Below are 17,838 nucleotides of genomic sequence, written 5' to 3'. Positions count from 1 at the left end.
GCCAGTAGAAAGCTCAGCACCGCAGAAAGGAACTACGCAACGATAGAAAAGGAATGTCTGGCATTGGTATGGGCCGTTGCCAGATTTAGGTTGCTTCTGTACGGCAGAACTTTTCGAGTTCAGACCGACCACCAACCACTGGAATTCCTAAACAAAGCTAAGCATACAAATAGGCGAGTGATGAGGTGGAGTATGGCTTTGCAAGATCATAGCTTTCACGTGGAATACATAAAGGGCAGGGATAACGTGGGAGCAGACTTTCTTAGCCGCATTTAGACGTTTATTTTTCTTTAAAACTAAGATTTTTGTTAGGGATAACTAGTCGAGACCCCGAAGAGGATGGGTTCCCTCAATGTATATATCTTTTTGTGTTGTATGTGTGCCAATGTCTTTTGTCAGACTTAAGACGGGGCCTTTGCATATGTGTGTGGCTACAGTGAGTTCTCACAAAAGAAATCCTCGATTTGAATGTGGATGAAGAGGGCCCTCCGGCCAAGTGTGGCGCGGTGCAACCGGACGTCGTTTCAAGGTCATCGAGAAGGTCGTGTCGTGAAAGTGTCGTGTAGGAGGGTTGTGGGGGTGGCTTGTGCTCGGTGTCGTCAGGATAGAGTCCTCGGAAGTACCAGGCATCAAGAAAGAAAAGTTTATCTTTTAAACTTCTTGAAGTTGGGGGTGTCATGGTTTTGTGGAAGGAAGAACGTGAAGGACGAAGTGACGGGTGCGAAAAAGGTGCGTGATGAGCACGAGCGGTGACGTTCGGCAGCTGCTTGAAGGATCTGACCGGCTGTGTCCCGGTATCGACGACCTGAACCAGAACCCGCCGCTACGCACGGTGTGAAGGGAACAGCGGAGGCATGAGCATCTACGCCACCTCAACACCGTCCCTGGACTGAGCGTCTACAGAAGCCAGGAACCAAGCCTCGTCACGACATATGCCGGTGAATCTCTAGGACGATAGCCCGTATTTAGAACTGCGCATTTCTTGTGACTTTACTTGTAGTCTTCTTACATTTTTTTTTCTTCCATACTGATATTTCTTTTGTGTGTGCAAATATATGCCCTGTTTTTTTTTTTTCTAAGTCTCTGTCTCCCGACTCTTTTCTTACCAACCCCGGACGAGCCTGTGACACTGCCCGAGTCGGCTAGAGTTTTTAATAAGCAGGCTCTTTGAGTGTTTTGTACTCTTACTACGTTTTTCTTATTTGTGCTCATTTGAGGAAATGTATCACTATACTTCGTATTTTGATTTACAAAAAAAATATAGATAGTCGAATGTACGCTACTAGTACTGTTAAATCGAGTTTATAAAAGCACCCGTGGACTAAAAACGAGGGTCAATCTTGTGCTAAATTCAATGTGACGATCTAAAATATAATCACGGGAGAAACAGGGGTGTGCTGCTTTAGAATGACTATTTGTTAATTGTTCCTCTGAACCTTCTGAGCTAATGATTAAGCATGCGATGTTTAAAATGTAATGTGTTTCGACATCGTATCGTAACGTATTGCCTCCGAATTTCCGCACATTTCTAAAATATACTGGATTTCGCAGTAGACTTTTTGTTTTTTAGGGAATAACCAGTGAATAATCACATAAATAGCTTATAATATTTGTGTCACGCAAAAACTCTTCTAGCTGAGATATAAAATGGCACTCAGTGCTAAGTGATTATCAGCGTTTAAATTTAATATGCATTTTTTGTGATTTAATAATTGGCCAAGTTTTATATATAAAAAGTTATTTCCAAGAAGTAATTTCAACAAGATAACTGCTCTGTTCTAACAATATATTTTTGCTTCATCTAAAATATTGAAGATCAACATACATGTTGTCGCGAATGACAAGCATTGAGAATATTAATGCTGTAGAATACTAAGCGTTCATTAGTACGAACTTGTGCCCAAAACAAAACCAAAATTACAGGTTTCGTGGTCATCGATGGCTGCGTGAGAGCTGGATCGAGTGCTAGCGATAGGCTGCCCCTCTACAACCGTGGGCAGAATCATTTATAGCAAAGGCAGCTACATCGTGTTCCACCTAGAAAGTACTAAAATACACTCATGTACACACAGGAAATAAAGGCAACATGTGAATTCTTCCTGCATCCTTCCGGAATCTAGCGAAATAATGAAAAAGGGATTCACAGTTAGGATGTAAGCCCGGTACTTCTGCGAGAGATCCTGGCGTTGTAACCACTGTTACTTTTTCGTCACTTGCATCAGAGGACACGGCAATGTTACGAGTTGTGTGTAAAGCGTTTACAATTTTGATTAGGAATTATACTCACGATTGAAATCTCGTAGATGTTCCAACTTCCTTCAAAGACGGTTGGTCCAGTTATTTTGCAGTCTATCCTTCTGTCGATTGAAACTCCTAGGTGTGTCCGAATTATAATTCCGTCCACGTGGAAAGAGCTAAAATTAAAAATGTTCGTGTTATTGAATAAGTATAGTCTACAGTTCCCATTTCAAAGGGCTATATTGAAAAGAAGTGTTAAATATAAAATATAAGCAAATCAATTACAATTGAAACTATAAACTATTATGAATTTAGGTTAAAAAAAATGTGTGGCACTACTTTCCAGTATAGTATGCTCGGGACACAGAAATAGTGGGGTTTATTTGATAGTGACGTAGACAGATCAGGTGTACACAAGTTTGTAAAAGACAGTCGCGCCGCGATGCGACTCCTAGCTCGGCTATACTGCCTGCAAATCGGGTGTTACAGCAGGCAGGCAGTACGTATTGCACCAGTCGTTCCTAATCAATAAAAACTTACCCAAGCACCACGCAAAAAAAAAAATGAGCGGGGCCCCAGTCATCCCTCACTTGTCTTACATTAGCAATAGAAATTAAAACCTCAGATCCCTGCCAACTGCTAAAATTCAGCCTCGATCATCTTATCCTGACTAGAACGAGCTTGATCTGCCAGCAAGCCAAGAGCATCCCGATAAAGTGAGGAGTGAAAAGGCATCTTAAATTAATTAATTAATTAATTAAACTGGTGCGTGTCGCTCCGTAGTAGTAAACACATTGACAAGAAACACACATACATTGTAATGTAGGTGACTATACACAATTAACATGGTGTTAAGTCACCGTTGTTGCCCTTACACTGCATGTCCACAATTTAATTTAATCATCTTAACAGTCCTGCTGGTTGTATCACATTATAACAAAAACACAGTAGCGTTGGACGCAGGGAGCCGCTTGTGAATCAAAAGCACGCAAACTACTTTGTCGTGATATCGAGGAACACAATCGTGGGAAGATATTATCGCGTTGGAATGCGGAGGAGCAAGCGGCGAGTCTACATACGAAGCAATCCCCTTTCGCTCATTTGGTGGCACTGCTTATACACTACTAAAGCGAAGCGTTGTTGTGCTTATACGCAAACAATTTATGTCTAAATCGCTAGTGTGTCTGCGCTTTCTCGGCAAAATGCGTCAGCACCTAGCGCATGGGTTCGTTTTCTTCAGAGGAGCAGTCTCTTTTTTGGGGCGTCGGGGGTTTTGAACGCAGCCACCACCACAGCTTCTCCAGATTGCCGCCTACGGTCCGCACACCTTCGAGGAGCCAATCCCGCCTCCAGGATGTCGGCGGTTTTGCGCAAACAGTGTCGTCGATGCGCTTAGGATTTACGTTGTTGCATACGTGGTGTATACTATGGAGGCCAAACCACGTGATCACGCACCGGGGCCATTGCAAGAGGAGTGCGCGTCAACAGTTTAAGCGACAGTAAAGGTGTGTGAGAAAGTATTTCCCTCTTATTTAGGAAGGAAAAGGGGCGTAACGAGCAAACACGAGAAACCAAAGAGCGCGTGGTGAGAACCGCGTCGCGCCCTCGAAAAACTAGAGCAGTCCAGCCCAGTTCAAACCAGACCAGTCGGAACCAAAGATTGCCGCAGGCACCATAGCAATACATGCTAACACAATCATGAGAAGTGGAAGCGATGGTGGGCGATGGAACTACGTTGAGTTTATGGACTGACGCTGAGCAGCAGGAAGACCACACTGCAATCACATTATCCCCCCCGCCGGTGATATGAAGGTGAACGCCGGAACGTCGACCGGTCCGTGCCATCAGCACCATGACCCGGCTGCTTTGGCGACTTGCTTTCTTATGCCGCACTTCGCCGAGGTTAACCGTTGAATTCACAAACCTCACTTCACTTGAGACGCCCCTCCACTTCATCGAGGAAGGCGCGAAGGCCGGCGCTGGCCAATTGCGGCCTCGTCGCGATTGGCCAGCGCCGGCCCACGCGCCTTCCTCGAGGAAGTCGGGAGGCGCCTCAAGTGGACTGTGGTTTGGGAGTTTTGCGGTAAGTGCTCGGATCGAGGGCTGTTTTCAGATCTGCTGCTACTCCCTGCAGAAAGCGTGGAAGTGGGTTTCGAGTTCGGCACCTCTTTTGTGGGTGTGGCTAATATAACATCGTCATCGTCGCAAGTGCGACGCGGTTCCTGATACAACATACAAATGAAACAATGTTTTAATATTTTTTTTAAGAAATAGTACGTATAATTTACTTTTTTATTTGCTCCGCAAGCCTCCCTGATTAGCACACATCACTACAAAATACGACTAAATCATATTGTCTACCGATAGCGTCTGAAAGACTCCTTCCCCAATCGTCGCGCTTTCTGCGGGGAGTAGCAGCAGAGCTGAGAACAGCGCTCGTTTTAAGCACATAATCTCGGCGGAGCGCGCTATAAGAAAGCAAGTCGCCACAGCAGCCGCGTCATGGCGCTGATAGCACGGAGCGGTCCACGGTCCGGCGTTCACCTTCATATTGCCGGCGGGTTTACTCCAGTATGAGTAAGGCGACAAAGACACTTAGCATTGTAGGAAGCGGAAACTCTGGCATTACTGTTAGTTTATAGATAACTCTTCCGTGATCTTCAAAGGCCTGCTGGCGATTTCCTCAAAATGAGCGTCAAACTTTGGTGCGTAATTGGCAGGAACAAGGGACCACCGCACTGTCAGCTTCCGGGTGAACCGAGCATAGAAAAAGCCTTTTTCTCAGTGTTACCCTTTCCGGTATGTTCGGTGCTCGTCGCGCCGTCGCGTCTTTACGCGCGCTTCTGCCCGCAATGGTAGCAGCGGGCCGGCTGGTATCGGGCCACGGGCCGGACCACATTATAAGCACCATAGCTAGCCGCGGGCCGGTCAGAAGGCCTCCGCGGGCCGGGGTTTGGAGACCCGTGCCCTATGCAGTAGAGAGACGTGCGTCCCCTTCCAACGTGCTCATTCTAGTCTAACATGGCTAAGGTCTGCCGCATTTCGTAGGTCGCATCTTGATAATGGATCCTCTTGTCTAGGTAGACGAGAGTGACGTTGTTACGACTCGAATTAAAACGTGTCCTTTGATCGAACATAGTCTTCCTCATTTTTGTACAAGGTCGTTGACCTCGCGAAGTTGCGAGGAGTTCCAACGCCACAGGATCTTTGACCAGTAGAGTTGTTGCGTCCTGGATCGCGCGCTGGCGGGCAGTCAGATTAAAAACCCACCGCTGAAAACCTCCCTGTGTGCGGAGTTGAAAACATGATAATCGTTGAATCGGAGTTGACGTAGATGTCTAATGATCCGATACAAAATTTTCCTTGGTTTTGAAACAAAGATTGCCGGCGTCCAAGTATACCTTCATATCAAACTCTTAGACTGAATTGTAGAGAAGATTGTGTTTTTCTTGAAAAACGATTTCGGCCCCCTTCCATCCGGTCTGCTTTTCTGTAGGCCTCAAATAACGCCGGGGAATCTTTCCTTTCATCGCATTTCCACTTCTCCGCGTCCAAAAATTATAAATGTGGTAAGTTGGTGCTGTGGCTTAGAGCTCACTTTTTGAGAGGAATCCCCGCAGTGCTTGGGCTTGAGCCCCAACCCGAGCGTCTGCCGAGGAATCGATTGTTACGAGCCGAAGTCGAGTGGCTACACAGTTTTCATGTCCAATCTACGAGCCGCGCTCGACTGTCTTCAGACGGTGGTTTCAATCCCACAATGACATCAACAAGCTTCGCGAAAGCAGGACTTAAAGAAAAACTCAGAGGACGCTTCAGCTTCGGCTTTATGAGTGGAACGCCTTAGCGTTATTGCGCCCCTTTCGCATCGACTTCTCATTTGCCATGCAAGCGCGCCTTATCTGGAATACTCAGCGGCATGTCTGGCTCACAACCGAATGGTTGAGGGTTCGAATCCCGCCTAAAATCGTTCTTATTGCTTTTCAAGGCAAATAAATTACTTCGTAAACAGAAAAAAAAATTTTAGACATGAGGCAACCTTTAATTCGTACTACATGTAATGTTTCAATACCTCTCCTTCCACGTGTGGCCTCCCGTTTTGCATAAGTGTTGTGGGTTGTTTGAAATTCCCTCACGAGGTGTTGTGGTGGTTACGTCTTGACCGTATCGACCAATCAAGATTTTACGGTAACTGAACCGACGCCGCGTTTTCTGCGACACGAGATCCTTAAGACTATTGTGTTAATAGTCCCCTTTCATACTCACAGTTTCACCGCGACAAAGAAACTTCTGATCACTGGTGGTCTTTACGAGTAAGGATGTGCCGGACTACAGCTAGTACGCCTCTGCAAAGTAATAACCATTCAAACCCGATATCGTTTCATAACCCCTTTAATAACACCGCGCCAGAAGATCTCCACTTTCTTTGTATTAGAAAACATAACCAACTTCCCTTAACATGGCAGCGTCCGCATCGCAACATGTCTTGGCAACGCCGACTTTTACCAGGGTGTTTGCTTTTACTGGTGTTCATTTTCGCGAGCCCAGTTTTCCATGTATTGCGTGGAGGACATTTTAGCGAATACTCAATTTGGAGAGTTGTAGAGAAGTTAATCGGCAGCTCTTAATGGTTCTCTCACATCCATCAAACAAATAGTTCATTTTTGAAGAATATCGCATTGACCATGTCAAAGGAACAATGCGACGTTGGGCTAGTTTTTTTTAAAGTGTACATATTGAGAAGGAGCATCGGAACACAAACTGGGTCAAGGGTAGAAAACAGCACCGTCCTGTCGCGTGTGTTTCTTTTTCCTTGTCCAAGTTTTTCTACCACTGTTCCTTCGCAAGATGCACGCGCCAAAAGTTCATCGTGACATCGTAACCAATGGGAAAACATATATATTATTACTCTGGGCAATCTCGTTTAATGATAAATGTTTCTACTCGATGGACTTTTTAGCTAGATTGATGCTCTAACTCGGATAGATTTTGAAACTTTATGGATGTTTTCGCTCTAGGGATTGTTTGACTCGAATAGATGTTTGATGCCTTGTATGTTCTGACTCTGGTGAAATGTGACATCTTGAATGTTTTGACTCCGTGGTTCATGCTCCATGGAAAATCATCGCGCGGGCGTGATATACCAAAATAGAAGCACACACGCTCCACGGCGCAAAATCACATTTCATTAGGATTGTATTCAGTTACCGCTGGCCCTAAGAGGGGGGGGGGGGGGGGATGAGGGGAGGAGGGGGGGAGGTGGGGGGGTTGGTAGCGCACAACAACGTCCATGGTCCATGGATGTTCTGACCCGATGGGTTTTCTGTCCAGAAGCGGTCTCCAAAAGTCCGCGTAACACCCTTCCCTTTCCCAGATACCATTGTGAAATAAAGCAGTACACCATAAAAGAACATGTTTTCACTCGCTCCTCCACTCACTCGCTCGATCACTCACTTTCCCGTCATTCTTATCCAGCTCACTTGCAACACGACAATAATTGCATTATCATAATAACCTTAAAATGGAGGCTGTTAATCCCCTTTAACATTAAACAGGTGGCAGCTGGTAAAACACGTTTGCTGTTCTGACGTTTAACTCTAGGTCAGCTCAGCCGGTAGAGCGCTCAAGTGAAAATGAAGATGACCTCGGTTCGATACCAGGACAAGGCTGATTTTATGAGTACCCCGCCAGTCACTTAGCTGTGTCTAGAGATTTGCGTTTTTCCTGTGCCCCCTTTGCTCCCCATTTTCAAGAAATAATGTTGTTCATCTTGGTTATTTCGCTAGAAATTTGCATTAATTGCACAATCATCATAACATAAATAAGGTTTCATTTTACGAGCATGGGAGCGGCGGGTCGGATACGAACGCTAAATCAGCCCGCGCCAGGTTGTAAATGGAGATGAAGACTTTGATAATATTTGAAGTAACAGGGGTCACTTAGAATTTTTTTAAGGTGCGCTTTTGGGGAATTTTTCGTCGATTCTGATTTTCATTTAAATAGTAAAGATTTCTTTTAGTACAGGTGTCATTAAATATAAATTTAATCACCAAGGTTCGATAATTGGACCCTAATGAATATCTTCTGAATCGACGTGATATGTTCTCTAAAGAAGACTCCTAATGAGGCAATACAAATGACCAAATATTACTTTTAAACTACTGACTTTGGCATTGGTTTGATTTTGTATTTAGTATTTTGAAGGAAGAAAAATGCCTTCGCTTTTTTGTCTTCTATTTCTCTAACGCAATAAATTTAGTCAATGTTAAGAGGCATACTTTGTTTATGCTTGCGCTCAAAAATTTTTTTTGAGCGCAAGCAAAAAAAAAAAAATAAACGTACCTTAGTTGGGCCAGCATTGTTGTGTAAAGTCTTCCGGACCTAGGAGAAAAAAAATCTATCCCCAGGATGAGGCGTCCTAAAGAACTTGGTGTTTGGTGCTTCTCTTGCTGCTTTCGAATAGTCTGTAAGGCAAAAAAGACAACAGTATATTTTCTCATCATTACTTTCAAAAACGCGGGCAGCACAGAATGTGTCACGCATGTATTACACGCGCGCGATGATTTCTTATGCTCGGTTATATGTTGCGTCGGATGGTTTCGTGTGTTTTGCAGGCACGAAACACTCATGTGCTTCCTAGGTTTATTGAAACTAGTTTTATTTATTCTGAACCAGTGACGGTCGCGATATCACCGGTACGGTCGCGCTACACAATTTAGAATCAAGTAGATCCACCGGGCCGTCAATCTTAAATGAATAGCGGGCCTCGGGAGGGCCCAGGCTCTGAATTTTAGCGGTCCGGGCAAGGCCGAGTTTTTAGGTATCAGCCCGTAAAGACTTGTAACAGCCGTCATTGAATACGTGTAGTACAAAAGAGCAGCCTGCGCCGGACCACACTCATCTCATAAACAAAGAAGGTGTAGGTCCTGTGACGGGCTGGACTCATCCGTCCAAGGACACGCATTACGGCCAGAAAACAGTTCCTCTTAGCGCGAGGTGGCCACCATGCGCGTTCATTAAATTGGAAGGCAAAGTTCACCGGGTAGAGGCGGAATGCATCCCAGTTTGTAACATGAAAGAGGAGGCGGATGCGGCGGATACAACCGGGATGCAGGCCCAGATAAAACATGATAATCACTGCCATGCCACTGTGGTTCTCAATCACAGCTGATCGGGTGATAAATATACGCCTCCGATAGAAAATTTAAAAATAAAAAACGCTGAATGAAGCGCTCTTTTGTATCCAATATTGGGGCAAAGTTTAAGTAGTGTTTTGTTTGCTGACCTCAGTCTAAACATAGGTACAGAGTGTACTCGCGGCAGTTTTTAGCTGCTATGCAAAAGCTACACATGCACGTGTGCTTGCAAATCACGACCGCCCATCAGAGCTCTATGAGCCCATTCTTCACTTCGCTAATACTACAGAAAGCTGTCGGTGAGTATAACGAAGCCCTTATGGCTGAAGTGAGTCTTCATACTTCGATTTCTTTATGCCCGAATAGAGCGGTGTACATATGTCGTCCATAACCTACCTTCATCAAATCGAATATTTTGAGGATTGTTGTGACGTTTGGAGTAATGGCATTAGCCATTAGGACCTGAGGCACGCCATAATGATGGACTCCTAATTTCCAGAGTTCTTGAAATTGCTCCTGTCCCTTCGGCGACTTGAGATCTCTCTCGGCTCTCACCGCTTCGCTGAAATAAATGGAGCGATGGTTACGTAAACAAAAATCTTCTCTGCCATTAAAGGCTAACACAGTGTCATTTAAATATTAACGATATATTTTAACAAATCCTCCATGAATTTTGTCCAACTCGCTTTACGTGAATTTTCAGCTAAATTTAGCGGGGAATCATTCCTCACGTGACCTAAAAAACAATTCAGCTTTCCCGCCTATTTTTTTCAGATATAAAGTTCACGTGACCACCAATACCCTTCCTCCCTTCACCTTCCCTCAAATTCAGCTTTCCTTACCCCATTCTCATAACATACCCTTCCTCCCCACTCCACCCCCGTGCCCCTCACTAGTCACGTGCAGAATCGTACTGTACTCGTTACACGTAACCAAATTACTAGAAATTAATTGCTTTTTGATTAATTTTGTGCAAAGCAATCACAACATTAATTTGATTACCTATAAAAGTAGAAAAATTACTTTATCCATAACTATTTTCTTCGCTCTCTAATTCCGCCCTTTTTATAGATAGGTTTCCTACCAAGGATCCTACAAACAATATTTCTCTGACGCGAAAATGGTCTACCAAACTTAGTGAATTGTGAAGAGAGTAGCCTGTAATGCGGCGATTCTTATCCAGTACAACAGAGTATAGAGGCCCGTTTTCAAAACCGAGAAAAACTATCTCGTATTTGGAAGTCTTAAGTAATTGGAAAAGTTACGTTCAATTACATTTCATCTCAAGTAATCTAATTGAATACGTTTTAACCAATGGTAATAGTAATTGTAATAATTTACGCTTTTCAGTAACTTCAAAAAAGTAGTCTTATAAAGGACATCATTTTACCCGCTAAATCGAGCGTGGAATTTACTGTCGGTTGACACACCGATTGCGTCTCCCAAATCCTCTTTTCCTTTACCCTCTCTTTCCACCTACCTCCAAATCCTTCTCCTCAACCTCATAGAGTTCCCACTCACCACACGTTTGCATCTCTCCCCCTCCATCCCCCTTCCCTCTTTCTTTCGCGTGACCCACCAATTCAGATTCGCCTAAATTGGTAAAAGTATTAGTTATTATTTTCCGGAACGACTGCATCTTGACTTGCAAAAAATTTAAACAAACCTTAATTTCGCCTTTTATTTTGACGTTAAAGGTCGACCTATTGCGTAAAAGGCAGCGGCATTTAACTTGAAAGGAAAGGTCACTGACAATTTTTATATTTGCTAAACATTGCAAAAAGAAATATATAGCTCATGCCGCGCAGTAGTTTTCGGTGCTGTTAATATTCTAAGCATATGTGGTATGCGCCTCACAAAAACAAAAAAAAAACAAACAAAAAAAAACTTTTTTCTTTTATAGATTTGTTATATATACTTTAATATCAACCCGCATCAAAAATAACTCAAACCTTCCTTTACTTCGCTTGAGGATTGCTCTATGAAAGTCAGTTGTCTCGTCGGGTACCAGCGCTCACCACAAAAACCTGTAACACGCGAACAGCGTCATCTCTCATGAATGTGCTATCCTGGCTGCAGGCAAAGAAGTGCATCATGACGCAGAGTTCAATGAAAGGGTACAAGCGGAGAGCATGCAGCTCAAGGACTAACTCTCTACTAGACGGAAGACAACATAAAAATTCTGCCGGCCGACGATTTTTGTTTTTATCAATAGAAATGCCAATTTCAGAGAGACTCAATCATCCCAGAAGTCACTGTTTGGACTATTGTCAATGCAACTTGTGGGCACCCTGGCGGCTCCTCAGCCCAGTTGCCCGAAAATGGGGCACAGGTGGGGAACGTTTCCTCGAATCGGCGGAGTCAAGCCGGCAACGCGCACATCGTGCGCATAGCGCGTGACGCCTTGATAAGATGGATCAGAGGCGGCGCACAGGCAGTCGCTCGCTGGACCCAAGCGCCGCCCTTGCTCGTTGCTTTTCTGGTGTTTCTCTTCATTGCCTCGTCCGTGTCCAATTAGATGTAATTTTTTGTTGAAACCACTGGCTTCGCGTGATTCCTTCGGGTCGGTTATGCAGCAAAGCAAATTTACCCCACTAGCGCACAAGCGTGGTGTTCTACCCACTTGCAGGAATTTCACGGGGCTTGGTTTCTTCTTTCCGCGAACTTTCTCCCACTCCCCATGTTTTCTACACTCGTTCCGTGCTTCCATCACGTCCACGTTTGTTGTAATGGCGTGTCTCTGACTTTGTTTTTGTGACCGCGGCAATCACTTTGCGCGCTTGTGCTGTTTTCTGGAGGGATGTTTCTTCTTTTTTTGCGTCTGTGCTGCATTTGTGTTGGTTTCAGAGGAGCGTTACTTTTTTCGTGCTTCCAGTCATGCTCATACGGGAGCAGAAAGCCGCGAAGGCCTCCGCGGCGCAAGTAACCCTGCTCATGAAAGTCACAAATAAAGGTGACTCCGTAATGCAACACCCTGCCCTCGCGCCTGGCCAGAGGAAAACCCCATCGCGAGAGCACCGACCAGTCTACACGGCGTACGACGACGTAAAGGCCTTGGCAGATTTCCTGGCCGAGTTGAAAACTTACCAACTTGCCTCTGGTGGCTCAGAAGACTTGGAAGAACGTCTGGTCCGGTACGTTCGGGTAATGCAAGAGCTCTTCAAGAAGGCAGACCCGAATTCGCCGGAGTCGGACAGAGTAGCTTGGGCCAGAAGACAGTGTACCCCACGGTACCATGTCTACCCCATCAACCGCACTTTGTGGCTCTTGAAGAGCTAGCGTGCAGCGCTGGCCTCACAGAGGAAGCCCTACATGCCGAGCGAAACTACGTGACGCCGACACCAGCCAAGTACGCGCTTGAACCGGCATGCGCATGACGGGGCCCCGAGGCCTACAATCAAGTGGACTGCCCCATCAAAACCTCCCTTCCCAACCACGTCGAACACGAGAGTTGGTGTGCAATCCGTGGCGTTCGCTCGTGCAAGATAAGCGGATGTTCGCCGATCTCTCATTGAAAGGCCCCTTGAGGTCCCAGTGGCGCCGCTGAAGGTCTCGGGCGTGGGTCGCCACGAGAGCTGGGAAGTTGTTGGTCGCGCCCTATTGCAAGCTGGGGCCCAACTTCCATCACCACCCAAGCGAACCATCTTGACCAGTCTGCTCCTGGAAGTGCTGCGGAAAACTGCCACGCTGCGCTCGAAATCCCGTAGCCATGCAGCATTTGATTCCCATCGCAACGGAACACGCCTTTCCCACAACAGCCGGCGGCAAGCCTGGTGGAGGTCCGCCCATAGTGGTTCTTTACGCAATCACAGGAGGCGGTCCTATGGGCAACTTGGTGCGGGAGGCCTAAGCAAACAACTGTTGTCGAACTGCTGGCACGAGTGCGAGCAGCCCGGCCATCACCGAAACCAGTGTCCAAGACATCTGGAAGAGACGGCGGCAAAGGGCCGGAGCTAGAACAACCGGGGAATCTATCACGGACGGCAACGCTGAAACCAGAAACCCACTCGCCGATAGCCTTTACAGTCCCTAGGAGCAGTAAAGCTGCGGCACAGACTCCATCGGTATGTCGAATCCAGCTGGAGGTTATCATCATTGAACCGCGCATGATGATTTCACTGCTTGATGTTCCCATAGCCGCACTTTTGAATTCCGGGGCCACTATTTCGGTTTTAGGGGATTTCGTTTTCGAACTTTACAAAGCAAAAAAGACAAGCCTCCGGGAATGCGGAACCCGTCAGCAGCAAGTTTCTGGTACAGCAATAACAACTGGAGGTGCTGTGAAGCTGCAGGCTCTGCTTGATGGAACGGAGCGGCGTCAGCGATTTTGTTATCTGCCAGGACTTCTGGTACCTGTGATTTTAGACGGAAATTTAATTACAGGCGAAGCACGACACTCGGCTTTTGTGGTGGCGCATACTGGTGGGGACAACAGCCGCAGCTGACTCCGTTTACCATACGGGACTACTGTATTCGTAACCCGCCCACTGCAGCCCACTTCACCATGGTACCGGACGTCTTGCCTTCTGGCGGGCGAGAATTGTTACGAAAGGGCCCTGCAAGTAGCCAGCAGAAGCAGGAGCTGCAAGCCGTCTCGCCGTCTGTCTCACCGATGTCTACGGAAACGTCTATAAAGACTGACATCCTGCTGCACCGCATCGAAACCGATGAAGCGCGGACTCCGAGGTGCACCCCTCGATCGATCAGCGTCCACAAAAGTACGCTTCTAGATACGGCGCTCGAGGATATGATCAATACCGGTTCAGTACGTGAGTCGAAGAGCCCTTGGGAGTTCCCTGGGTCGCTATACTCGTGCAACAAAACATTCTTTGCTTTCTGACGTAGCAGAGGGAGTGACCAAAAGAACTCCGCAAAACCTTCCTCCTCCCTGCGCTCGCTCAACTTCGCAACTTTTGACGAAAAATCCCCCGCGATTCCTAGGCAGTGCACGAGAGCACGAGACAGCGCGGGGAGGCGACATAGAGTTATTATAAGTTATTTTAATGTACGCTAAAGTTTCAAGTGGCGCTAGAGTGATGACGCAAATTGAAGCACACAGCAACCAGACAAAAATGGACTTCCGGTAATACATTTCTATGGGAAAAAGTGAGTGCATTTTCTCCCTGCGCTCGATCATAAGAGCAAATGTCTCAAATATTTCGTACCTACTAGGTAGCTGGGTACATTTCTCAGTCAGGCCGACGAACGAACTGGTCAGTTACGGCATTTTTCTTTCGAGTTCATCGCATTATAAACGGTGCTAAAACGGCTTCGTACGTGTATTTATGTGCACTGTCGGACACTGCTAGCGCGAACGCCGCGCCGACGATTTCAGCATGGGCGATATACATGCCAAACGAACGAAGGACATCTGGAAAATCAAGAGCGGCGGCAAGAACTAGGCAATAACACGAGATCAGTAGTTCGCAGTGCATGCACGATCAAAATAAATTGAAGGCCACGTAATCTATTCCGATTTTAAACAAGTAAATACCGCATTATTCTTTCTGCCCTGAGCGAAGCTGCTTGTTTTACGTTCAAAATATCACCCGCGCACTCGATAACTTTGAGAACAAGTGAGCGATAAAAGCTGCCCGGAAAAGAAAACCATACGAAGAGACACCTTACACAGCTCATGAACTTTATTGTCTACGTTTTGAAGGTTTTTATCCGGTCATGCACGACGGGTTCATTTTCATATAGTGACTGACTGGCATATTATCAATATACAAGCGTCACGGGAGTGCTGGCGAGCCTTGAACAAACTCTATGTTCGTTTCGATTGTAATTTTGCTTTGAATCGTCGCTTGTTTTTACACACCTGCTGCGGAACGCACGTTTGGGACTGAAATGTGGCGAAGTTAAATATCGTTCACTGATGAAGAAAAATGCGCTAACTAACGCAATTACACTTTTTACAATGTTAATCAAGGTACATGCTATTCGGTACGACCCGAAAAACCAAAGTGTTCCGTGCTATTTTCTTGCGAAAATACAAAATGCACGCGCGTTTTCCCGTAGGAATGCACAGGAGCACCGCAAAAGTAGACTGGTTGCTGTCTGCTTCAATTTGCGTCACGAAAGTCGCATAGACACTAGCGCCAGTTGAACCTCTAGCGTACATTATAATAGCTATATGGGAGGCGAGCGTTCATGCTGCTCGCTGTGCGTTGTCTTTGGGCTCTGCAGCGCCGTCGGGCCGAAATTCTATCCCATCATGCCTCGCTCAGACGAGGAGCGAGAGCAGACGACGGAAGTTCGTCTGCTACGATGAGGCGTTCGAACAGCAGAACTGAAAGAAAAAGTAGATTTTCTGCTCGAAATGGCGTCCCACGGGCCACAAACTCAAGCACGAGCCTCAATCGTAAGCGTCTGATATTTTGCGAAGGGAGTAATTGACGACCCGTGCTTTATTCGCAAAGTTTCAGTCGCTATGTTGCCGTACAGGCGCTGAAACCTACCAGTGTGTAATGAAAGACTCGGGAAAAACACAGAGGCCGCGAGATCTTACATCATCCGTGTGCGAGTGAAAAGTGGAACATTTGTCGACGGAGCTCCCACAGCAGAAACCTGTGACGCGTTCACTCAGCGTCCGGGAAAGCTAAACATGAAGACGTTGCCCGAGGCTTGAGCAAAGTCATATTTGAACGACAGTTATCTTGCCCCGTCGTATTTTGTTTGACAAAGCTTTCGTTCTCAACGCCCTCACCTGGGAAATAAAGGTCTTACGAAACGTATTGCTAGATATTCCAACGAACTAGATTTAAGCCGTATCCTCTCAGTGGTTCACTCATATTACGACGCTTAAAACGAAGCAAGCTCTTCCACGTACAGTGCCATCAATTGTCTCAAGTGTATGCTGTTTTGTAGTCAGCTGGTTTTGGAAACTTACGCCGTCTGTAGATATCTCTGACAGCCGAGTTGCTTCATTTGAAGTCATCGCAGATATAAGTTACACGTTGCAGCAACTAACGTTTATAGATAATCGCAGCGACTGCACTAACGTATTGCCACCCATCACGTCGAACAAAAAGGCGCTAGTTTTGGCTTCAGGTCGGTACTTTTCTACAGTATCTAGGACGACAGCATCAGTCTGCACTCGGTGCATTCGGCAAGTTCGTTTGGGGCCGGTTCTCTGTGGAGGAGTCCGCGGGTGCAATGCATTATAACTCTCACAGTGCAAGTCTGGATCGCGGATCGGGAGCCCGTCACTGGCATCACCGGCGGCCATTGCTTGACAGCAGGCAATACACGGAACTCCAAGGGAGAAACACGAAAACGTAGGAAGCTTGTACGCGGTGCTCAGGGGCGAGTATTTTATGACGTGCTGCGATCATTATATCAGATGCTTGTAAATAAAATGGACATTCGTCAAACGTTCAAACATCGATTTAAAAAAAAAGTCGGCCGTAACATTACCGACTTTACCGACATAGCTTGCTTCGGTTACTAAATAAATGACACGTTCAGCGACTGAACGCCACGCTACGAGTTTCAGTTTGTCACGGAAGACCTCACAGCAGCTCAAAGAAAAAGCTTTCACCAGAAGTACTATGTAGACGCGGTTAAAACGATGCGAATGTCCCTAGTAATGGCCATCTAACTTATCGTTTGCTGGGCTCTGATGACTCCGAGATCGCGTTTGACTCCGCAATAACTCTCGGTAACCCTTGTCTCATTAAACACATCACAGTTAAGGCCCAACAAAGTCGCCCTCGACCCTCAACCACACAACAATTATTTTAAAAAAAATGATATTCTAACGCGTTTAATATTCTTGCCCACAATATTAACGGATATTTGCAGAAAACACGATAAAAGTTTTATGGTCGAGAAGAACCCACTAACGTAATAAAATTTAGTTTTCCCGTTTCTCCTATAGCATGCATTAGCTCGTGTCAAGCGATGGCTGCCGGTGGTGCCGCTCGACCCCAGCAATACAGGCCTCTATCCGCGATCCAGCCTACTGAGAGATCAGTGGTGCCAGTGCTATTAGACATAATTCGTTTATTTGCATCGCTACGCCCAAACCTGCCGTAGTCGGGACGTGGCGAAAAACAGTATATCCGGCCAATATTGGAGCCGGTTTTCGGCCGAAATTCCCTCGACACTGGCCAGGTAGCGACGTGCTGTTTCGGCGATTCGCTTGTGTAATTTATTTGTTCAGTCATTTTATTGGGTCCCGCGCCACTGTGTACACCCCAAAAAAGAAGTGTACTCTGGTAATTACAGCTTTACGAGAAGGAGTATTATAGTTTTATATGTTTATGAAAGGGTGGAGTACATTATCACCCGTTTTAGGAAACGTGTTTCAAAAATCACATTTTTAAGGTTGTAGGGTTCACATTTTTTTATAAGGTCTATTGCTAAATTTATTAGGGTGTTAGTTATGGGACACCTCACTTACATGTATAAAGGTGTGGAAATGTTTAATGTGTATATACCACTAACTTAAGAAAATCTCCAT

The sequence above is a fragment of the Ixodes scapularis genome, unplaced genomic scaffold (genome assembly GCF_016920785.2).
Source record: "Ixodes scapularis isolate PalLabHiFi unplaced genomic scaffold, ASM1692078v2 PGA_scaffold7__128_contigs__length_106722199, whole genome shotgun sequence".
Lineage (NCBI taxonomy): Eukaryota > Metazoa > Arthropoda > Arachnida > Ixodida > Ixodidae > Ixodes > Ixodes scapularis.
Note: the sequence above shows the minus strand (reverse complement) of the source record.